Raw genomic sequence first — 25021 nt, 5'->3', positions numbered from 1 at the left:
GATGTTTTTTCTCATAAAAACATCCTTATATGCAAAAAATATGTCAGAAGTGACGTCATACTACGTGGAAAATAATAGAAAACCATTCAAAAGCTATGATAGGCTTCAGGGGAACATATAAGTATGCATTGCATAGGGACTAGGATTGTGATTGTCTGCCCACTGTCAGGTTATGCCTACCTCTAAAAACGATGCACTATGCACACCCTTAAATTTATTTTGGAATATAATAATACCAAGAGTTTGAAAGAATTATCTAGAACCTATGTGGAGTCTAGGTGCGGGTGAGAATAGAATGTCCTGGCACGGAAGTAGATATTTACAAAATAGAAAGAGGTTCCCTAAATGGGGAACTCCCATCCCCTGCACATCATCTAGGGCTAACCTAGACAGTGTGCCTGGGATGGGAGTTCCCTGTTTAGGGAACCTCTTTCTATTTTGTATACCTCTAAAAACATGCCATCTTTAACACTATTAGGTACGCAGTTTATCATTGTTTTTCACACTATAAGGTCCTTCGTTATACGTCCCTCTAAAATTGGTTGACATGCTTGAGCCATGACTGGAACATTCGGTTCACTTAGCAGCACATAAGCTCAAACCCCGTCGCCCAGAGGTGGACTTGACTTTACCTCCCCACCCAATTAGCCCAACATCTCTCATCAGCCATGCCTTCTGCCATGAAGACTGTCTTTGAACTTGGCCTTGCAAAGTATCCTTGTCTGTGGGAATATATGGGAGTGCAGGCTCTCACTTTCGTTGTTTTAGGACTGCAAGCTCAACTCTATTTCCATCCTTGGCTCATGTTACAGGAGAAATCAATTTGGTCCATTTTGCAGCATTTAAATGTCTTAAAATTAAGAAAACTTGCCACTCTCTGTGTTCTTTCTTTGTACCTTAAAAAGGGATGATTCATCCTTCGCACATTCACTGCTTTCAAGAATAGATAACTAACCTTGGCTGCTTCAGTTTTAATAGCAGGCCAGGCAGCCTCGCCAGGCGATTCCACGATCTCAGCGTATTCTTGCTGCGACACAATTCTCGACCTTTCCTCTCCATGGGTCCAGGCTTACTAAATTCATGACACTTACGTCCAGCTCCTATACAATGGTGGCTTTGCCTGCAGTCTAATCACTACATATAGCCAGCTTCTATGATGACTTAGTCTACTTGAGTTTCAGCATCTGTACAATTATTGAACAGTTGATTTTCTGCAGCACTTCGCAAACGTGCAGTCTTCTTCTCGCACATAAAAATGTACTTGATTCTTAACTTTGTCATCAGTTTCTGTAAGATCCATGCATTCTCTTCAGACAGTATTCTCAGGGTATCATGCATGTTTCTTGTGACGTCACTAGCTTCTTCTCATCGCTCCTTTTCATATTCTTTCAGGGAGTTCCTCCCTCAGATTGTCATCTCCTCGGAGATACATTCAAAAAGGATTTTTCAGTGGATACCTTCTTTCAAATATCCGCTGCGGTATTGGCACAACTGCTGGTGTCAAACATGGCACAATCTCAGGCCTCCAACATATAGGAGGTAGAGGGGCAGGATTTCCTGCAGAGGCATGCAGCTGCTCCTCTACAGTATATACTTTTCATGATGTCAATAGCTTCTTTTCTTTGCTCTTTCTCATATTCCTTCAGGGAGTTCCACCCTTAGGTTGTCATCGCTTTGGGGATACATTCGATTTGGTTGTCTCAATGGGTATCTTCATTCAAACACTTGCTGTGGTATTGGCACAAGGGCTGGTGTCAAACACGGCATTGTCTCATGCCTCCAACATATGAAAGGAAGAGGAGAGGGGTCTCCTGCAGAGGTATGCAGCTACTCTTCTACATTCCCCCCTCTGGTCGAGTCCTCGACCACCTCCTCAAGTCTTTCTACATCTTGGTGTTTTCTCTTGAAGAAGTGTTTCTTAGGTGTCTATATTTTCATCACCCCCTCCGGGTGCCTGCTGATTTTACATGTTTGTCTCCATTCCAGGTCATGTAGTTACATTTTCCATTAGTGTACAATAGACCCATCGTCCCACGTATGTCTTATGATTCTTTGCATATAGAAACTACATTCCCTCAGGTGCTACGATGCTAGCCGTTATATATTCTTTAACAGCATTATAAGTTGGTATCGATCATGATCTTCATTCCTACTACCTTCTTTTCCGTTTTCTTGCTTTGGGCAATCACCTTTCTGACTATAAAGAATCCAAACATTACTAGCACTAGTATTACTCCAAATACTTTGAATAGATTTGCCAACCACTGGGGAATCCATGAAAGCAAGGAGGTAAACCAACCACCATCTTCAATGTCCTCTGTCTTGTCTTCCATCTTGGTATGCAGGTCTGTCAACATTGATATGGCCTCTGCCAAGCTCCCATTCTGGCCATCGTGAGAAGGTATGAATGTGCAACATGAAGGCCTGATTTTGGCACAAACTCCTCCTTTCATCACTGTGATCATATCAAGGACATATCTATTCTGGAGGGTCATCAATCGTATGGCCCTCAGCTCTTCTTTAATGGTGTTGAATCCCTTTATGGTAGCATTGATTGTCTGTAGAAGCTCTTATCTGGTGATTTGCAACCATTTGGGATTCGCAACTGTTTGAATTCTAGGCATGAATATGGCTGTCATTATCATAGCAGTCTTGCTGAACAACTTTTGCTCATCAGGAATGGTTCCATACGCTGTTATAGATTTGGCGGAGAAATAATTTTCTATTTTCGTCTGTCGGAGTTCAAGTGATCTTCTTTTTCTCACATGGTCATTCACTTTTGGAAATTCACCAAGGTTTAGATCACTCTGAGGAATCACTAATGCTGGAACATGGATGAGCACCAGGGAACACACTGTGCCCCAACACTTGGGCAATTTCATATAGGCTCCAGTTCCACAAGCCCAATATCGATCTATAAGGATCGATCTATAAGGATGGATGTCCCTTCTCTCATTCCAGGAATGTCAATTGTGATTTGCATCCTTTGTTATATCCCACATGGTTCTTTCCATGGCTTCGAAAACATAGTGGGATTAGAACTACTGGCCTGATTCGTCTTCTACCCATGTCAGTAACTTGGAGTCCTTGGCCCATGACTTAAGCATCCATCATTCACTCTCTGCACTTCGTGTACATATTCCATGTTCAGCAGATGAGCTGCACAGGACATTATCCCTTCTTCCCATCCCTTCTTGGTATGCACCTGTCCATAGATCAATAGTTGTGTTGGTTCCCAACATCCAGGCGATCCTGCTATTTCCATCACATCAGGACAGTTATTTATCTTCATTTCTTCAATGAACACCTCCTCCTGTCCTGCAGGAGGATACACAAGCATGTTGTCTGTCCATCCAGGTTCCTTCTCCATTCATATGGTCTTTATATAGTCATCTTGCTATGGAAACGACCATCTTGATCTCCATCGCAAGGTCGCCCAACTTCCTGGGAATTGTCCTCGAGTAGTACATACTGCAAGATGGCTGAGGCATTTCGCATTGTATGCTGATACCTCCTTCGAAATGAAAGTCCTTACAGTATTTGTGGCATAGGGGACGAGAGAGCAGACATAGGTAGGTTCATCAGATGCTCTTTCCCCCACCTTTTTCATGTGTTGATACCCCATGTTATTCCCCAGGTGAGCAGAATTATCTAGATAGGTATTTATCCCTCATTATCTTCCTGTGCATCTCTTTTATGTCTCCTAACATACCCATAGAGATCAAGGAAATTGTCATCATTCATACGCATAGTGGGGAGAATCATGGGAGTTCTTTGTTCAGTAGAACCATTAAGATAATAGAGACTGTGAAAAATAAGGAACATAAAAATTAGGAGGACAATCATGCAAATATATATAATGCATACATAACTGGACAACCATTTTTCGTGCCATCCCATGCTTTCTGAACTTATTCTCTCTCTATAATCATGCCATCTTCTTCTTTTATCATTTTTAATACAATCATCGAGTTTCTTTTACATTTGTAGCTGTACAATTTGCTCAAATATAGCAATGAGGAGCCTTCTTATCATTGGACCGTTTTTGGGATCCTGTAAAAAAGTGTGAATATTAACATCTCTTCTAAGAAGAGCAGGGTAAGATTGAAGTATGAACACAAAGACAGGGGGGGCGTGGCTAGGAAGCCATGTGAAAGGACGTGTCTGTACGGGGGCTCCCGAAGATCCGCACATTATCCGACTGAAAACAGTGCAAGGACCGATGCAATTTTGCTGAGGCCGATATGACTGCGCGCATGAATCTCAGGTGAACGTGAGGTTATGTTTCGACACGGGCCTGCACCGTGAGAGCGCAACTAAAAGTTAAAAGAAGATCTGGAGGCGAGAGTGCGTTGAACGAGAAAATGGCCGCCGCCGAACGAAAGAACAAAGGGGTGCTTGATCTGGGCGCCTGTCGGTCGCACTGGAGCATGGTGATGGTGTAGGTGTATGACGCGGGTGCATCGAGGTCATTAAGGACACCCAGTCCTGCGAGGCCGACGGCGTGGACCTGGGAAGGGAGCAGGGCCTGATCGAAGATACTTTATACCCGGATCGTGTGGTGTGACCGTGAACTGTGCCCCGGGCCCTTTGTGGCCTAAAGTGGACCTCAGAGGGTGAGACGCGACCTGGCCTAGCTAGGTAAACAGACAAGATGGCCGGGGGTGCCGGAGGACAGAGGAACTTAGTGTCAGAGAAGTGGTGATAACAACGGGGCACCCGCAGGGCGCACTGTGAAACTCTGCCCCAGATCCGAGCGGGGATTGAAGGACGTGAGACATGTCTAACAAGCCCCTGAGAGCGAAGACCAAACAGCACACGCTCGACGAATACGCTAAAACGCCTCCCGGCCCAGACGGAGCCAAAAGCAAGGACAAAACGCAAGCCAAGGAAATGGCCGCCGGGGGTGCGAACCACGAGGTCCTCGCTGCGATCGCAGATCTGAAAGCGACCTGGGAGACCAAGCTCCAGCTCGCTGTGGCTGAACTGAAGACCGCAATGGAACTCCAGGTCGGGGCAGTACAGGAGGACGTGAACCTCCTAAGGCAGGACGTGCGTACCCTGGCAGAGCGTACAGAGACTTTGGAGAAAGAATTGGGCCCTACCGCGGCGGACTGCGCTGTGCATAAGCGTGAACTCCATGCCCTGGTGCAACGCGTGGGCAACTTGGAGAGTAGGGCGGAGGAGGCAGAAGGGCGCGCCCGGAGGAACAACATTCGCATCGTAGGCCTGCCGGAGGGAACTGAGGGCCACAATCCAACGGAATTTATTGAAAACATGCTACTGCAGGAGATCACGGGAGGCACCCTGTCGCAGGGTTTTGCGGTTGAGAGAGCGCACAGGGCCTTAACTAGGAAGCCACCACCGGGAAACCCGCCCAGGCCAGTGATAGCTAAGATCCTTAATTACCGGGACCGAGAAAGGATCCTTGAACACTTCCGCAAGGGAGGCACAATACAACGAGGAGCGGCGAATATAACGGCCTATCCCGACTACACCCTGCAGGTACAGCGCAGTCGTATGAACTTCGGAACGGTGAAGAGGAGATTGCGGGAAGCGGGGCTTAAATACATGTTGCTCTATCCGGCCAAACTGAAGGTCTTCTTTCAGAGCAAGCTACTGTTCTTTGTCACCCCGGAGGATGCTATGGAGTGGTTGGATGCACACAACTGCCCTCTGGAGTCAGATGTTCAGACGGCCGGTGGAAAATAAAGGACGAGATAAGTAACGCTGTAGGCCCGGTCGGGCCATGAACATTGGGACTAGATTATAGTCACTGAACTCGCTTGAGAACATGCGCGCGTCAGGGGTTATGAAACGTGGTCCTTGCGCGGACATGGTTGCGAAGTTGTGGAGCCACCTGAAGCCACCCTTTACACCCCCTTTTTGTGTTTAGTTTAGTCACTGTTAGTAGGGTGACACCCTGTCGGGTTCTCTATTTGGGTTTCCAAGGAGGACCGAACACAGGGATGCCTGAGATCCAGGGATGGAGCTGGGCAGTGGTTGGGGGTAGGGGTTTGGGAGGGAGTTTTAGTTTTTGTATGAGCCTGAGGGTGGAACCGGGAGTGGGTGTTCGCAAAGTGGGGAGGGATTGCCTTGGATGGGGGGAGGAAACTACTGATAGGCCATGGGAGACCTCAGGATACTAACGTGGAACGTTAGGGGGCTTAACAGTTACCTCAAGCGAAATAAAGTCATGTTGTATCTCAAGAGGCAGAAGATAGACGTAGCCCTGCTACAGGAGACACATCTAAAGCGAGAGAAACTGGAGCTGGTAGGGAGGAAGTGGAAGGGAACAGTGGTAGGATCAACGTACTCCGCCTATGCCAGAGGAGTGCTGGTGTGGGTGGCGCCACACGTCCCATTCAAGCTAATTGAGGAGGTTGTGGAGGAGGATGGGAGGTTGGTTATGGTGAGGGGGCTGGTAGAGAACAAAGTAGTGTGCATTGTAAATACATACGCGCCTAACCAGGAAACGGCGACATATTTTAGGACGCTGTGCACCAAGCTCAGCGTTGGGATGGGGGGCACGGTGATATGGGGAGGTGACATTAATTGCGTGTTGAACCCCAAGGAGGATAGGTCGGATGACAAGATGGCTGGGCCCGGTCCGGCGGCTAGGGTATTGCAGACGCTGCTGGCAGATTTTGGCCTAGTTGATGTGTGGAGAGCGAAACACCCGAGCGCGAGACAATACTCGCACTATTCGGCTCCGCATCTACTGCACACGAGGCTTGACTACTTTTTCACCACGCCAGACATAGTCGCGGAGTGCGACCATATAGAATACAGGGCGAGGGTCCTCTCGGACCACTCACCCCTGGTCATGCGATGGCAACTGTATCCCCCACGAGCGCGTATACCAACATGGCGCCTAAGGGCGGAGGCGCTCAAAGACCCCGCCTTCAGAGAGGATATCAGGGAAGAGATAATTGCTTATTTTGAGGTGAATAAAGGGAGCGTTAAGTCGGCTGGCACCTTATGGGAGGCCTTTAAGGTCGTAATGTGGGGGATCGCCATTGCGAAGTCTAAGGGATTGATGGGGGGAGTCCTGGCGGATTTGCATAGAGCTGAGACCGCGCTGGAGGAGGAGCTGAAAGGTGGTGGGACAGATGCAGAGGCGGTCTCTAAATTGCAACAAGAGTGTGCGGAACATTGGGACAGGCTCTGTAATTTGAATTATAGAAAGTATACTGAGAGACTGCATGCGGGGGGAGATAAAACGGGCCGACTCTTAGCTTGGCTGTACAAGAGTGAGACCCCACGATCCCCGATCAGAATGGTAACCAATGAAAAGGGGGAGGAGGTAGACACCCAAGAAGGCGTGAACAGGGCATTCGTGGAATACTATAAGGTCCTATACGAAGATTGCGAGGGGGGCAGCCAGGAGGAGATAGACGAAGTGCTGGAAGATGTAGGCTTGCCCAAGGTCAGCGACGAGGAGCGAGAGGAGCTGGATGCTCCGATCACCCTGGAAGAGCTGAAGGAGATTGTGAGACAGTTGCCCACTAGTAAGACCCCAGGGGCAGATGGGTTCCCCAGTGAATTTTATAAAGTTTATGCAGAGGAAGTGCTCCCGCCCATGTTGGAAATGCTCAACGAAGCGTACGAGATGGGATGGTTGCCGGAGTCACTTAGGGAAGCGATTATAATACCGCTCCCCAAGCCAAATAAACCGGGACATGATTGTTGCTCCTACAGGCCCCTGTCGATGTTGAACCAAGATAGTAAGATCCTGACAGCTGTCCTGGGTACTAGAATGCGTAGAGTGATCGGCAAGTTGATCCACCCTGACCAGACGGGCTATGTCCCTAATAGGAACATCACTCACAACCACAGGCGCCTCCACAGGGTGGTCGAGTGGGGTGGTGGTGAGGACGGCGAAATGGCGATAGTAGCATTGGACGCGGTTAAGGCGTTCGACTCTGTTCGATGGCCTTGGCTGCTAGCGGCTCTGAAAGGGTACGGGATGGGACCAGGTTATGTTAGGTGGGCCGAGGTGTTATACAGTGCACCACTGGCCAGGGTCCGTACGGGTGCAGTGGTGTCAGAGAGATGGCAGTTGGGCAGAGGCACTAGGCAAGGGTGTCCTTGGTCCCCTATGTTGTACATCCTGGCCCTAGAACCCTTGGCGATTTACCTCCGGCAGCAATATGACCCGGTCGGCATCGAGGTGGGAGGAGAGTGTCACCTTATATCCCTGTATGCGGATGATATGCTGTTATACCTAAGATACCCAGAAGAAAATTTGCAGTATGTCTTAGAGGTGATGGGGAGGTACGCCTGGTTGTCCGGTATAGCGGTAAACCCTCAGAAATCCACTCTATTTCCGCTGGGGGGCTATGTGGGGACTCCAGTGGAGAGGTTGCCAGTGTTGCAGATCCCGTGGGCGACGAGATCCTTTAGATACTTGGGGATTGATGTGTATCATACGACCGTGGAAGAACACAAGTATAACACTGAACTTGCTGTGGGGAAGATCGAGAAATGTATGAGGTTCTGGGAAAGATTGCCACTAGCGATGATGGGCCGAGGAGCCATGCTTAAAATGGTGGTGCTGCCCAGGCTTCTGCATTATTTTAACAACATCCCCTACATGATTCCTAAGAAGTTTTTTGTGAGGCTACACAGTGTTTGCAGAGAATTCCTGTGGCACGGCATGCGCAACAGAGTCGCACTGTGGAAGCTGCAGAACTTTTATGAGAAGGGCGGAATCAAGCTGCCGAACTTTGAGGCATATTATGTAGCAGCGCAGCTACAATATGTGTCCAGGTGGCTCTCTGATGAAGAGACCCCTGAACACGGGCTGTTTGGGAGGGATTGCTCCCCTTTTTACTTGCGAGAGGTGATCTGGGTGGCTAATGCATGCATGAGGGAGCGGCCTAGTATGCTAGCTTTGGGACGGAACATGTGGAAACGGGCCTGCCGGATGATGGGCAACCCTCTGCCGTGTGTATTGCAGTTCCCATTGGTCGCACTGGCGAGGGGAGATGGGCAGCTCAGGGCAACCATTCGGATATACTGGGAGTCAGTGGGGTTGGTCACCATGGGAGATATTTGGCAGGATGGGACCATCTTGGAGTACGAAGAATTAGAGGCAGGGTCGGGACTGCACAGGGGTCAATATATGACATATCACAGGATAGTGCAGGAGATCCGGAATAGGTGGCCCGAAACTACCCTGGCCGACGAACCGGATGCCCCGGCGGAGATACTATATGACACATCGGAGGGCGGGCACGAGGTCTCTAGGTTGTATGAGATGTTGATGATGAAGGCTGGGAGCGATTTAGGGCACTTGAGACTGGAATGGGAAATGGAGATGGGGGCCCCGATGACAGATGGGTTGTGGGAGCGAGCCCTTGGGTATCATAAAAAAGTATCGAGAAATGCCAGGTTCAAGCAAATACAGCTTTATATAACGCACAGAGCATACCTGACCCCTTTGAGAATATCCAAATTTCGGGGTGTTGGACGCCAGGCGTGCCCCAAGTGCGACGAGGAGAATGCAGACATGATACACATGTTTTGGGCGTGCCCAGTAATTGCAAGCTATTGGGGCGAGGTGGCGCAGAAGCTGGCAGGAAAGGGTGTCACACTCAAAGTGGATTCAGCTTGGGCCTGCTTACTGGGGGGATATCCCAGAGCGCGTAAACTTAGACATGTCGATAAATTGAAAGATCTGGCTTATGTGCTTGCTAAACGTAGGATTGCCATGGGTTGGAAGGAGTGTCATAAACCACGAACGGAGGTCTGGTGGAGGGATCTCCAAAAATGGGCGGAGGCCGAGACGGCTGTGTGGCGAGATGCCAGTATCGCAGGGGAGGACGAGGAAATGTGCTCTCTTGCGGCATGGAAACTGTTGATAGCTGAACTGTTTGGAACGGGGTCAGCTTCAATTGACTCTGAGAGTGCTGACGCCCCCTCGCCCACAGCGGACACCAATGGCGAACACCATACAGGCTCATAGGGGGGAGGGATGGGGATTGCAGTGTTGTTTGTTGTTAAACGTGTTTATCTATGTTCAAGTTGTAATGTTGTGTGGTTTATATATATAAAATAAAAAATATATTTTAAAAAATGAACACAAAGACAGGAACCACAAGCCGATGAACGTCACTATTGGCAGGTATCATGTATTTTTATCACTTAAAACAAATATTCTCCACTAAATGAATCTGGATATTGATCTCTCTTCCAATTTCTGATCAAGAACAGAGGTATAGGCATGATTGTGATGCATTATTCACTACTTCGATATATTTCTAAAAGTTCAATTCAAACTCTTGAATTTCTCTGCAAGTCCTTGCACTCCCTGCTAAAATATATAAGGAGTGTCTATTAAATTCCAGTACAATTAAAGTATGTGTTGCTTTATCGTCCTTTTTCTTAGTCATCGATCAAGTCTATATATGCGTAAATTCTTCTTCTTGTCTTACGTCTGGATCCACATTGGTGGGAGAGAGGGTTTCGCCTTTATAAATCTTTCCATCGTTCAGATGCAACCAAGCTCGTTGTCCCGAAATCTTAACAGCTGAAGGGGAAACTTCCTCAACAAGGAATGGGCCATTAAAGCGAAGCTTGTGCCTCTTCCGGGTGAAGATTTTGATCAGGATCAGGTCCCCAACATATAACTTACGGGGTGGTAATAGTTCACTCTGATTTGTCACCGAATTATCTTCTTCCATGTTCCTAGACCTTCCCCCCTGATGCTTGACTTGATCTGAAATGAAATAAATACTGGCAGTCATACATGTCAAATAATCATACATTTCATCACCTAGCATTTTGGCTACACTCTGGGCATCACTCATGATCCTAGATGAAGGTGTAAGGGGCGTTCTCATTCAACGCCATATTACTAGCTCGTGTGGGGTGATGTGGTGGTCCGACCCTGGCTGATTCCAAAGGGCATGGAGTAGGCAATACAGTCATCCCTTTTTCAGAGTCAATTTATTCTTGTCGATCCTCTCTTTGAGGAGGCTGTTGAGTCGCTCAGATATCCTGTTTGCTTGCGGGTGATACACAGAAGAGTACTTCTGCTTTATACTCAATAAAAGCCCTATTTTTTCTAATAGCTCATTGACAAAAAGTGGCCCATTAGAGAATCTTAGTACTTCGCACACACCCCACCTCGGGAAAACTTTGCGTACTAAAAACCTTTCTGTACAAGTGGCATTAGGGTATTCGCATGGACCTGCTTCGATTCATCTAGAGAAGGGGCACACCACCACTAATAGATACCTATATCATTTACATGTCTGCAATTACTATGTCGATATGTAAATGCTGAAACTGACCATTTGGTCAAGGTATTACTCCTCTAATCATTCTCAGTGTATGCCCAGCAGTAAACCTTTGACACACAATGCAATTCACCATAAACAGTGCAACATGTTCCAACAAATTAGGAATGAACTAGTCTTCTGCAATATTGGCAGCATGATTTGTTTCTAGTAATATGCATGGGCTAATGCAGTTGTTCAAGAGCGACTTTTAATAAAGTGACTGGCATCACTGGCTTCCCAGTGCTTTCCTATTACCAGAAAGCTTCCTTGGGGGATAAATAACACCCCCTTTGTTTCCACAGTCCTTTCTCTTCCTGTGGTGCATTTCCCTGAATCTCTATTAATCGGGTTATTGACAGCATATTAAACCCCTCTTGTACTAACATGGTTGTAATCAGATTTTCCTTAATATCCTCAGTATCAAAACTCGACATTTCTGGAGAATATGCAACCCTTTTGGCTTCTATGTCTAAGGCTTTGTTCCAGCAAGAGATAAAGTCTGTTTGGTTAGTATGCGCTGCGTATTTTATGACTGCTATAGCCACTGAGAGTTGTAATGCCTTGATGAGTCTATCCAATAAGGATGCATTCTGCACTGGAGACCCGTCTGCACAGAGACAGCCCCTCCTTTTCCAACATGACAACCCTGCATGTACGGTACAGGTATAACAGCCCCCTGGCAGCAGTGGGGTTAAAGCCCTTCACACTGGCCCACGGGCCTTAAAACACCATCAGAAACATACATGGAGTCAGTCCTGGTGCCTTTGGTGCCAGGCTCATTATCAGGAATAAAGCAATACCAGTTTTGGACCTTAATACAACATGGAGGCCTATTACACAGCTCAGTTCTTTAGAACCAAGCCATGCGGTCTAGTGTTTTGGGTGTGGCTGGGCCTGGAACTACTTGGCCTGGAACTACTTTACCTGGGCTATTTAAGCCACACCCAAACAGCAGAATATGCTTCGCGTTATTCTGCACTCCTGCAGCGTAACGCTCACTGTGTCCAGCTCCTGCTCATCTGCTCTCCGGCGGCCTGATCCTGAAGCCCTAGATCTGGATTCTATTAATAACCTGGAAGAACAAGAACAGCATTAGCCAGCAAGAACACTTACCTGTGAAGTAACCAGTCTTGAATCCATCCTGCGCTTTGCTTACATAGCCCATCCCCGGAGTTCGCCGCAACCTGCAAAGGTAAAGAAACTAGGACAGCATTAATAACAATTCTTAACTGGGCAAGCAGCGAGTCCTGGCAGCACCCTGCACTTCTCTTACCTCGCCCATCTCCGGGTTTCACTGCAACCTGCAAGCGAGAAGGAACAAGGTCAGAGTTAACAAAGCCCTTACCTGGCAATCGCCTTCGATCGCTCATCACTTCGGCACATCACCGGAACCTGTACAAAGAAGGGAGAGAACACAGGTTAGCAAATAACACCAATAAACAGCGCAGCGCTCCAGGCATCAATAACTCACCGTGGTCTTTGCCATCGGTGCAGCAACTCTGAGATCGCAACCATCCCTGTGAAAACAAAAAGAGACATTGTTAGGGAACAGTGTAGTGGAGCAAGACGCTGAGAAGACAGAGAAAACGGACTGAAAGAAAGAGACAGAATAAAGACAGAAAAGACATTATAACTCACCTGGAAGACAGCAAGCAGAGTCAGAGTCACAGCCGGTCTGGACCTGACATAAGGGCACACAGACCAGTGAAGCAACTAGGTCCATGGAACGCCAGCACCAACCACGCACCCCTGCACAGAGACTCAGGACGGAGAGTTCAACGCACAAAAACCTAAGGCGCTACCCAACATCTGGCACATAACTAAGCAGAGAGGAGTCCGGTATAGCGCTTAGACCTCCATCCAGTATCGTGTGGCACCCCCGTGGATACCAGTTGAGCGTAACACATAGATGGATTCACTGTACACCGTCACTTCCTGCCCTTTATTTTTCTGAAGCGCGACAATAACGCTACTAATTCCGCTACTTTCAGTAAAAAGTGAGACGGTAGTCTTGGACTTGCTACTACTTCAAATCCTCCATTTAATCTGTGTCTTACTACTGCGGCTCCTGAATGCCATCCCACCCTAGTCTGATCAATTTTCAAAAAAGCATCAATAAAAAGAATTAGCCCTCCCACCAAAGCATTCTCCTTTACAAAGGGTGGTACATCATCATAGAATTCAACATAATTGGCACAGTCATGCACATGATCACCTTCTTCAATGGGTTCAGATATGAACCTGGCAAGGTTCACTATTTTACATCTTACAATTTTAATCATTGGGTTGGAAATCATTACCTCATAAGCTAAAGCTGGTGGGGATGTCAATGTGCCTATGGGTTTCTCTAAAATGGCAAACAAGGCAGCTGCCAAAGATTGTTCACAAGGGAAGTGTCCTCTCATAACTGGGTCTAGAATCCCAATCTGCCAAAGGTTTGTACCCAATGTAGTTCTTTGTGTAAGTACTGCTGTCATCACAGTCCCATTTGCGTGTGAAAACAAATACAATTCCTCGCCATAATTGGGAATGCCTAAAACTGAAGCTGTGCAAATTACTTTTTTCAATTCCTCAAATCCATCCTCCATTTCTTCGGTCCATTCTATTTTTGTCTTACCAACTTGTGCCTTCTTTAATGCTTGCAGAAGTGGCTTTGTGTATGTGCTATAATCAAACACCCAGGCTCTAATATAATTGCACAAACCCAGAAACGGCTGCATGTGTCTCACTGGGTTTGATTTTGATGTTTTAATAATTTCCTCAGCTCTCTCAGGTGTCACTTTCTTTCTTTCATGTGACATTAACTGACCTATGTACAACACTTCCTCCTGAAAATACTGTAATTTCTCTTTGTCCACCATATATCCTTTGTCTGCTAAAATAGTCATCAGTTGGACAGAATCCTGCCTACACTCATCCTCTGTTTTACTACAAATCTATAGGCCATCTACATACTGTATCACTGCGCTTCTGTTGGAACCTGTTAAAGATCGATGGGGACTCACACTACCCTTGAGGCAAACAAATGTGTTTTAGTCTCTTTTGGCGAAACGTAAACAAAGTCTAGTCTTTGGATTCTTTGTGCAGCGGGATCACGAAAAATTCATTTTTCAAGTGGATCACGTGAAGTTTAGAGTTTCTACTGGGATACTGCATAATATTGTTGCAGGATTAGGAACTAAAGGAAACTCAGTATCTACAACTGGTTAAGAGGTCCAAATCCTGGATAAATCTCCATGACCCTCCTTCAGATTTTTTAATCAGATACATCGCAGTATTGCACAATGACTCTGATGGCACCAGAATCCCCTGATTCATCAGTGCTAATATAGTCTAAAATATACCTTCATCAGCTTCTCGAGACATGGGGTAGTGTTTTGCTTGGGATAAAATTGCTCCTGGCTTAAGCTTTATTTTAACCTCCCTTATCCTCTTCAATAAAACTACTTCATAGGGGACTGTGGCCCATAGGGCACTCTGCACCTTTTCAAAATCCTCCTAAAAAAATGTGCTGGCCATTGTCGCATTATCGCCATTGGACTTCACTTTTTTCTATCTTTATCCAATATGTAATGCTCATGAATAACACCATTTCATCATCGCTTTGGTCTTCCCTGAACATATCATCATCGGTTATGTCAGTCAGTCTGCACCCCTCCTCAAGAGCTATCACTGTTCTCCATGGTCTACCCTCATCGTATGTCCCTACGAGCATTGCCATCTCTCTTCGTACTATAGCTGCTTCCAGCTCTATAGAAATAGTCTGTCTGCCTTCCTCATCCATCGGTATTTGTGGTCTAAATAAAAACTCATCAGGTATCCTCACAATCTTTCCTACCAGGCCAGGTAGTCATGTCAGCAAAATACTTACTCCATATAGATAAAATCTCTAGATCTACTGCAACGCATTGCAGAGCCACTTGCCCTGTGAATGACAGTATGAACTCTCCCACGTTTAAATAATGTATTCCTGGAGTGGAACACACAATCCTTGATCAGTAAATGAAATCGTCATATTAAGTTTCATCATTAAATGTCTTCCTAAAATGTTAACTGGTGTCTGTTGTGAATATAACAAAGGCCAAACATGTCACATTCTCCTATGAAGACCGGTAATTTATCCGTAAAAAGAACTCGGCTTGTAGCTCCAGAGAATCCTTGAGCATTCATGGCAATACCTGACATTGGATACTTTCCCCCATATACATGAACGAGTTGACTCAGTGTCTAAAAGAAAAGAAACAGATTTGCCTCCTATCGTCACATCGACCCTTGGTTCCTCTCGTGGGTCTGGTGTCACAGATAGTACTGAAAACATCAAGTTATCCTGTGAGCTGTCCTATTGTGGGTACACGTTCATCCCATCCCTGTGAAAGGATTTCCTCCTACCACAGTGACACCTCCTATTCTAGGTATCAGTACTTGTCCTGTATTTGCATACTGCTGTTTCTGCATAGGGGTCTGTTGCGACTGCCCCGGGTGGATTCATTTATGCTTGTCCCTGCAGTGGCACCTGCTGTACTTGCAGTGCTTTTGCCTGATAAGATGTGTGATCTTTGGCAAAGCCCTCTCTGGTCGGTGTACTGTATGGTGGAGGATAAGCTGTCCCCCTCTGGAAAACTAGCCATTTTGCACGCTCCTTCAGCTCTCTCGTACGCGCAGAATATTTCCGGCCATTCCACAATTCCAATATACTGGAGTAGCCCTTCTGGTAAACCCTCCTTCATTATATCCTCTCTGGTTCTCTTTCTGTTTTTAACCCACCTTGGTTTTTCTGTAATCCACCTCCTCTTCCCCTATAAACCATTCCTTTGCCTCGTGGCATAAACCCATACCCACCTTGGTCCATCGGGTGCAAATTATTCACCTGCGATGTACCTATTGCTTCCTGCATTCCCAATACTGCTTCGCTTGTCAATACCGCCCCTTCTATGGCAAATGTTGGCAACTGTTTCTGAACTAATTTGGCTTCCTCAATATTTCTGTTTTCAACTTTCTTCTTGTTTTTCTCTTGTAATAACCAGCAATGGTGTACTATTGTCAACTGTATCTTTATGTATGTTTTTTATCTGCCTCTGTACTGGTTCAGGTAACCCCTGACATAAAATATGCTAAAACAGTGCCACTGTCTTTTCCAACGGCTTGTGAGTTTCAAGCTGCCATTTCTCCTGAATATCTTGAATATAAAGAATAGGGTCTTCATCTTCTTTCATTTTACCTGTCATAATTGCACCCATGTCTGATGAGTCAGGATACTGTACCCTGAGAGCCCTCAAAACATCGGCCTTACAATTATTAAATGGTGCTCCATCATGAGCTAGGTTTTGTGCAGTCACACTTGAATATCTCGCTCTCCTCCATATGTCATCAGCCCTCTCTCCAAGAATAGCCGCCAGGAGACATTTTATGTCCCCAATGGCCAGCGTATTTTCTCCTGTAATTTTCTTTAATTCGTATATCCATTTCCCAGCCCCCGAAGTCAAACTAAGGAGCTTGCATTTTAAGTTATCCTTGTCCATCTGTGGCCATGGAATGTATTGCAGTTTTCTCCCCCCCCCCTTCTCTAACAAGGGTAACTGCATGAACCCCATCCCATGGTCGGATCCCACTATTATTTTATCCATGGCAGGGATAATCGTCCCTGTCTGTCTCCTTGCCGGCAATGACCTTGACCTGCTTACATATGGTGGAGACTCTCCCTTCTCACTATGTGATCGTCCTCGGAGACGCTCAGGATGTGCTATGGGATCTGGCATTCTTTCTTTAGGCTATTCCAGATCTGACTTCCTTATGCATTTGCTGGCTTCCTTCAGGGGCGCACACGCTCCCTTCTTCTGCCCCAATACTGGACTCTCTTTCCTCGTCCGACATGTCTAGGCCCCACTAGTGTAACTATCATCCACCTCCCCCTTGTCTAGGTTCAGTCTGCTTAAATACAATGCTTGCCATTCATCACTAAACAGGTTTCCCTCCTCACTTCGTGATTGAGGTACTGGGGATCGATCATCATTCCCTTGAATTTCATACTCGCTATCTCCTCTTAATTGCCGATGGGCCTTATCAATCCTTTCTCCAACTCTTTCCAGATCGTATCTTTCCTCATCTAGCATTGATTTAGGTCTTCTCCTTTATTGAGCAAATATCCCTCTCTCTTTCCCATCATATTCCTGGGCTCTGCCTCATTTGTTCTTTTCGAATAAGACAAGTATCCATACCTCGCTGGCTTCCATCTTGTTTGATTTCTTCATCTACTTCCCTTTGCTTTCTCTCATCTCTTCTAACTCTTTCTTCTTCTTGCCTTCATTCCTCTTCTTCCCTTTGTCTCTGTAATGTGTTCTCCTGTAATCAGTGTGCTTCTTCGTCCTCTCTCTCTCTCTTTACTTTCTGTCCCTTTCTTCTATCATCCTTTGTCTATTGTCATACTTCCTTGGTTCCTCTGCTTGCTTTTCAACTTTCGCTTGTTCTTCCTGATATATCTGTTCTCATCAATCCCTACTTTTCCTTCTCTGCTCTTCCTCCTTTAATCTCCTCTCTCCTTCCTTTCGTGTTCATCCTTATCTTCTCTGTGCCTAACTTCATTGATGCTTTTCCCAGCTATCTTGAGTAATATCTGCGCTCCCATCCATTCGTTTTGTACTAGTGCTACCTTGTCAGCCTTATCTTTTTCTCCTTTCCATCTCTTGATTTCTCTGTCTATATCTGTCGAAAAATGTGACCATTCGCTTCTTTCTTCCTTGTCTTGTATGAATTTACAAATATCTTCCTTTTTTTGTTTATATCTTCCGGACTATGGTCACTACTATAAGCGGGGGTGTTCATATATCAGATTACTATACCTCGTTGCTGCTCTTAACTCCTTCAAAGGATACCCTCCTATCTCTTCCGTAGCAACACTCTGGTTCAGGAAAGTTAAGGCAAGCTGAGGGCATGACACCTTCCCCCTTATACTGATTAAGCATCCACTCCTTAGGTGGCAGATCTTCTTTTTCCTCTTGGACATCATCCAAAGTTCTAAAATTGCTAATCTTTTCTCTAGTTTCTTCCCTGTGTATGCAACGTGCAAGTATTTGGTCATGTGTTGCAATATCGCTTTTGACAATGCTCCCCCTTGTGGCCATGGCATGAACATTTTATCTGCTGTGCCCTTTACCCATTCTGCACTGTACTGTTTGAGCTTGGGCACATGTTTTGGCAATGTCTTGCGTATGTGCATTAGAGTAGTGTCCTCCATAATGACAAGTCTCAATCGACTGTCAATACTTACCAGATCGTTAAATAAACCCTTTATTTTAACTTAAGTCACCACTTTTAACGTTTAAAAACAACAAATATGAGCAAGCACCACCAATCGCTGCTCAACCCTCTTATTTCAATAACCTATCTATTCTTTTGATTGGCGCCAATTTTCACTCTTCACAATTCTATTGCTCCTCGATATTTTACTCAACAAACAACATTTAGACTAGTCACACATTACACATTATAAACCACAATGATCACCTCTTCTCTCGCCTCTACTTTACCCTGTACAGGGTTTGAGACATCACCTTATACGGTACTAACCTGTGTATTTTTCTCTATTTCTACTCCCGTTGGAGTTTGAAATGCCTCCTTCTAATTCCCTTGAATTAGGATTCCTAGGCGGTCTCTCTTATCTCCTCAATATTTCTCATCACCCAAAATTATCACAATCCGGTCCCTTTATATTGCCATTCGCCTTAGTCTACTTACCATTCGTTAATCGACTCAAGGCCTTCAGTATCTACTCCTGCTTCAATCCGAGCACTTCATCTACTATCTGCAGAGCACCTGTGGAAACCGAGCAGGTATTTCTTCAAAGGGGGACCTGCCCACTGTCTCAGTTCTTCTTTCAAGTTAATTTCTATTCAGCCGCTCTCCGCAGGAAACTCTGCATATCTTCCAGCTAGTGGCGCAGAACGAGTTTGGATCATTAAACCATCCGCACTGCTACCACGTGAGCTTAGGGCCCTTTAGGAACGTGCATATGTAATGGATGGGATTATACAGAATAACTCTCAGTCCAAATAACTGAACCAACTCAGGAAGATGGCAAAGTACTGTTTTATTAACAATTATCTAAAACAGAGAGTTTACAACGAACATCAACGGATGTACGCTCAGTCTTTCTCAGCAATCTTTACACAAACAATAGGTTTTATACCAAAAATACGTCAGAGGAGACATCATACTATGTGGCAATAATGAAAAACCTATCAAGGGTCGGGATTGGCTATGGAGAACATCTAAATATACTTTCTATAGGAGCTGGGATTGTGATTGGCTGCCCACTATCAGGTGGACAACATATGCCTACCTCTAAAATATGTAATCTTCAGAAACATTAGACACACAGTTTCTCATTGGTCTTCAAACCATAATGTCCTTCAATATATGGACTACTATAATTTGTTGGCACGCTTGTGCCATGTCTGGAATATTCGGTTCACTAAGCAGAACGTAAGCCCAGACCCAGGTGCAAAGAGATGAGGCATGACACTACCTCCCCACCCAATTAGCCCAGCATCTCTCATCGCCCAAGTCTTCTGCCATGAAGAATGTCTTTGTACTTGGCCTTGCAAAAGTATCCTTCTCTTTGAGAATGCACAGGAGTGAGGGCCCTCACTATTGTGTCTAGGACTCCAAGTTCGAACTCTATTTTCATCCTTGGCTCACATGACAGGAGACCACCATGTGGTCCATTTCGTAGGTTTTAAATGCTCTAAATCAATTAAAGTTGGCACTCTTGGTGTTCTTTCTTTGCACCTTAACACAGGATGATTCATCCTCTGCACGTTTGCTCATTTCTAGAATAGATAGCTGACCTTGGCTGTTTCAGTCTTTACTCCAGGCCAGACAACCTCGCCATGCAGCTCCACGACTCTCCTTATTCTTGCTGCAACACAGTTTTCCATTCCCGCTTCATGGGTCCTGTATTACTAAATTCATGATACCGATTTCCAGCTTCTATACAATGGCAGCTTTGCCTGAGCTCTATTCACTATGTATAGCTATCTTCTATGATGACTTAATCTACCTTGCCATTCCGCATCTGTACATCTATTGAACAGTTGATTTTCTGCAGCACTTCGTGCACGTGTAATCTTCTTCGTATTTAAAGTTCACTTGATTCTTTACTTCGTCATTAGTTTCTTTTAGGATCTATACATTATCCTCAGCCAGTATCTCTGGACGTCGTGCATACCTTTTATGACATCAATAGCTTCTTTTCTTTGCTCATTCTAATATTGCTTCAGGGAGTTCCTTCCTTAGGTTGTCATCACTTCGGGGATACATTCTGAAGGGTTGTCTCAATGGGTATCTTCTTTCAAACACACGCTGCGCTATTGGCACAATGGCTGGTGTCAAACATGGTACGGTCTCATGTCTCCAACATATGGGTGGAAGAGGGGTGGGGTCTCTTGGAGAAGTATGCAGCTGCTCCGCTAGACCGGCACTATTACCGGACCAGCAAATTGTGAGTGACACAGAACCCATTCACCGTAAACACTGGCACCAGCAACACCACTCATGGAATTACCGGCGTCGGTAACACAGGTGATGGAAATACTGGCAATGCCAGAAACATGAGCCATTAAAAATGGCACAATGGTATTACCTGCATATTATTAATATGGACTTGCCAATAATACAGAAAGAAATGTGAAGGTGTTACCAGCAAATCCATGCCAGAGACACCACCACCTAAGAGCTTCTGGGAAATGGACCCATGTGGAGAAATAAGGTCACAGGTACACCCAAGCCACCCAGGAGCACCCAATGCACACAGGAACAGTAGTAGGGACCCACCCCACACATGAACAGTAGTAGGGACCCACCCCACACAGGAACAGTAGTAGGGACCCAGGGACCCACCCACCCCACAAACACTTCCCAACACAACCATGCTGCCACACATTATTGCAGCCATAGACCTGGAGGTGCTGCATGTTGATGTGCAGCTGATGGAGCTGGAGCAGCAGCAGTGGCAAAAAGGAGGCCAGGGACAGGAGGAGGAGGAGGATGAAGGGGATGCAGGTGGGGAGGCAGAGGCATGCTGTGATTCCCCGCATAAGGGCCACACCCTGGGCCCTCACGCACAGCCAGATGCACACCCTGTACTACCTAAACAGGGAGTCGACTCTTGCCCCCTGTAAGATATTTTGTCTTATTGGGGTAAATTTGGGGTTTAGGGTTTCAGTTGGTTGGAGTTGTCAGGGTCGGGACTCCCTATCCACTGCGCACCTCCTATCGGTGATTTCAAGTTCAGCCTGCAGTCTAGATCATGGTTTGTCTGGGGACCAACTCAAGGGTTCTCAATTGGTTGAATGTTTTAATGAGATGACAAACCTTTGGATGATTGTGGGCACTGGATGGATTCAATAGTCCAAGAAGTTGCAGTTTTGCCTTTGGTTTTAATTCATGGTCAAGTCAAAGAGTTGTTGGTGCATGTGGTTTTTTATTTATGTTGGTTTACCAGAACCAAAAATCATCACTGTGGCAATTAATGCCAGTTGGTCAACCTTAGTGAGTGCAAACAGCCGACGCGCGTTTCGACCTAAGTCTTTTTCAAGGCTGTGATTTGTGAATTGATTGGGTGGATAAGTGTAGTACATGGCGCAGTGACATTATTTGAGACAGCAAGTAGGTGCGACATAGTAAAACATGGATAAGGTATTACAAATATGATCACATGTTATTATCAGGTTTTGCATGAGGTAAATGTAATTGCAGTCATGATAGATGAACAGTAGTATGTTGGTTGAAATAGCAAGTGGTGACAGTGAGTGTTGGTGGTAGTGGTTACAAACAGCAAGACATTTATGTTTAGATTAATGCGTATTAACATTATTGACAGATTGTACCATTAGTTCAGATAGAGCACGAGCAAAGTACCAAGGGAGAGAGAGGAAAATAAGAACAGTTAGTTAGTTACAGGTGAAGGCCAAGCTTGGTTGTTAGGCAATGAGGTGTGGAGGAAGGGGTGGTTGAATCTTACCCAAGTGAGTATGTTAGCTGGTATCTGGTCCTCCCATGTCCAGGTGCCAGTGGGGCTGGGTAGCCTGGTCTGTAAAAATACAGGAGAATATATTTAATAATTTGGTAAAGTGGAGGTTGGGTCAGGTACGGTAAGCACGCACGCACCGGGATCGAGAGTGCTTGTGAGGGAGCCTTAGTAAGGAAGGTCGGAGTGGGTGAAGAGGATTCGGCATGCTATGCCTGGTTGATCGAGTAGAATTGGAGGTTGGGTCAGGTATGGTAAGCACGCACACGGGGTGGGGGGCGCTAGAGAGGGATCCTCAGTAAGGGGGTGGGAGTGGGTGTGGAGAATTCCGGCATGGTGGGCCTGGTAATGCTCATTCCCATGGCGAGGACGTGTGAGAGCGCTAGATCGTGTTGGTGCCAAGGGGATGTGGTAGAGGCACGGGAACCCTGGTGAAGAAAAGGCGAGAGGGGGCCCATGGGGCAATTGGAAGTGTAGAGGTAGCCAGCGGCGGAGGTCAGAGCAATTAAGAGAGGGCTAATGATGTGTGTCAGCACAGGTGCCGGATAAGAATAGGGAAAAATGAGGAGGAGGAAAAGGTGTGTGTCCCTCCCTCAGATGGGGTAGTAGAATCAAGTTGGGACCCGTAGCTGGCCAAATTTATTGTGTTGAGCTTGGAGGCGGGGTGGCCTCTGTGAGTGGTGAGGCAGGATGGCGGGCGTGTGGCCGGCAAAGCAGTAGTGGCAGCCAGGTACCGGGGGGCTGGGCAATGTGAAGCCGGTCAGGTTCTAGGGAGGCGGGGCTCGTGGCGCATGAGGAGCGCGAGTGGATGGCCTGTGTGGTCCCAGGTTGCGGGTTAGGTGGGAGTGGCCACTGCAGTGTCGGGGCACGGCGCTGGTGCCGCGGGGGGATGGACGTTTGGGCCAGGAAGGATCACCTAGTAATCTTACCTATTGCCGGAATCGGCGGAGAATGCCGTTGTTCTGGTGTCAGGAAGCGAGACCGCAATGCATGTCTTGAACACTTCCTGACCATACGTAATGCTCGTTCTGATTGGTTGCGGTGGGGAGTAAGCTGATTGGTTGCTGAAAACAAAGCCCTGATTGAGTAGCCTCAAATTACATGCTGCATTTGGGAGACATGCTGGGTCTGATCCTGTTGAGGAAAAGGCTAATCTCTATGAGATTAGAAGAAGTGGTCTTGATAAAAATAAATATAAATAATAGTAATAATAATAAATTGGAGTTGCTGATTTCGTGGTCGCAATGGGGAATGGAGTGCACTAGCCCAATGGGTGTTTGTGCAAAGCGCAGAGTAGATCAGGATGGCTAGTAGAGGGTGCATGTGCCCAATGCCCCTAGTAGAGGAATTGGAGGAGTCGAGATATATGAGCAGCAGGGACAGGAGTAGAAGATGGTAGTAGGATGTTTCCATGGGATGTCAGTCTCACAAAAAAAATGAGGGGGGGATAAAAGGGGTCCGGTTATGGGATAGGAGTGGGGAGTAGGGACTGTTGGGAAGTGGGGCAATCCTAATGGTTCGGGACGTGGTTAAGGGGTTGACCTGGTTGGTGTAGCACCCCCTGTTGGTGGTGAACAAGTATTCAGTGGTGAGTAGGCCAAGGCCTAAAGTTTTAACACTATATGAGCATACTTCATGGTAAGGTAAGTCCAGAGTTCACATAGAAAAGTGCACAAATATATTCACAAGAAAACATGAAAATCATGGTCACTGTTTAATCCAATGGTGACAACTCTGATTTTGCATATCAGCCGAGCTTCTCTCTGGCGAAGCTGAAGTTCCCTGTCACCTCCTCTTGCGTCTGATGGTATTGATTCAAGTCCCACGAAGGTGATATTTTCTTTTTTGTCCAGCTGGTGTTCTTCTTGCCAGTGGAGAGCCAGTGGGTAACTGGTGTCTTGTGAGTGAAGGGAGCTGAGGTGTTCCCTAATTCTTGTTCTGAGTTCCCTCTTGGTACTTCCAATGTATTTTCGATTACATACACAAATGATAGCATAGATTACATATTTGGATTTGCAATTGATATATTGTTTGATTGCATGTGTGTTGGTTTCACTGAATTTTAGGTTCTTTGTAGTTGTGGCTAATTTACACATGGGACACATTTCACATTTGTAAAATCCCACTGGTTTGTTACTCGTGAGCCAATTGTCTATTATTTTCGGAATTGGTGCCATGAAGGATGGGCTTACGATGGTCCTAAGTGTTCTGGCCTTAGTATAGGTCATACTGGGTTTTTCTGGTATCCATGCTCTGATGTCTTCATCTATAGATAGGATATGCCAATGTCTCTTCAGGATCCTCTGTACTTGGTAGCTGTCACTACAGTATTGGGTGATATATCTTATTTTGTTGTCATTCACTCTGGTGTGTTCCTTTGGAGTCAGTAAAGTGCTGTGTTCTCTTTTGTTTGCCATTGTTTTTGCTGCTTGTATTGCTTACTCCGGGAAGCCCCTTTCCGAGAAGTGTCTGGTGAGTACTGTGCATTCCTCTCCATAGGCAGGAAGTGAGCTGCAGTTCCCTTTTGCTCGTAGGAATTCTCCTTTGGGAATATTGTTAATTACTGATTTCTTGTGGCAACTTGATGCATGTAATACTGAATTCACTTCAGTGGGTTTCCTGTAGGTTGTTGCCGTTAGCTCTGTTCCTACTGGCATGATGATGATGTCCAGAAAGTCAATGGTTGTGCTACTTGAGGTTCTTGTCAGTT

This window comes from Ambystoma mexicanum, chromosome 3q (genome assembly GCF_040938575.1).
Source record: "Ambystoma mexicanum isolate Mex_15411 chromosome 3q, UKY_AmexF1_1, whole genome shotgun sequence".
NCBI classification, from domain to species: domain Eukaryota; kingdom Metazoa; phylum Chordata; class Amphibia; order Caudata; family Ambystomatidae; genus Ambystoma; species Ambystoma mexicanum.
Note: the sequence above shows the minus strand (reverse complement) of the source record.